Here is a 289-nt window from a genome sequence, read left to right as displayed (position 1 = left end):
GTGGTCACGGAAAGGGCAGCCTGGACAAGAAGGGCAAGGCTGGGATGGCTATACAGGGCAGGGACGGGCAGGGCTAGTCAGAGCAAAGCTGGACAGGGCAGGGCGGAGCACAGCAGGGCTGGGGAGAATAGGGCAAGGCTGGGCAGAGCTGGACAGGGCTGGCAGGGCAAGGACGGGCTGCGCTGGGCAGCTCAGGGCTGGCCTGGGCAGGGAGGGGAGGAGGCCCCGGCAACGCTGATGCCTACCGGGAGCCCCAGCGCAGCCCCCGCTGGCCGGCGCCCCACGGTCG

The 289-nt window shown here is 70.6% G+C and overlaps 1 protein-coding gene across 1 annotated transcript in view; it reads right to left on the bottom strand.

Annotated features, from left to right (window-relative positions):
• The window catches only part of SNX24 (sorting nexin 24), an 88,718-nt gene extending 88,435 nt beyond the window's left edge, over window positions 1–283 (bottom strand). Inside the window, exon 1 of the mRNA XM_017728299.1 lies at window positions 246–283. The gene's annotated coding sequence lies outside the window, so the exon portion shown is untranslated. The remainder of the gene's footprint in view (window positions 1–245) is intronic.
• Between the last annotated feature and the right edge of the window lie 6 nt (window positions 284–289).

This window comes from Corvus brachyrhynchos, unplaced genomic scaffold (genome assembly GCF_000691975.1).
Source record: "Corvus brachyrhynchos isolate BGI_N302 unplaced genomic scaffold, ASM69197v1 scaffold90, whole genome shotgun sequence".
Taxonomy (NCBI): Eukaryota; Metazoa; Chordata; class Aves; order Passeriformes; family Corvidae; genus Corvus; species Corvus brachyrhynchos.
Note: the sequence above shows the minus strand (reverse complement) of the source record. Positions and strands in the feature narration are given on the sequence as shown.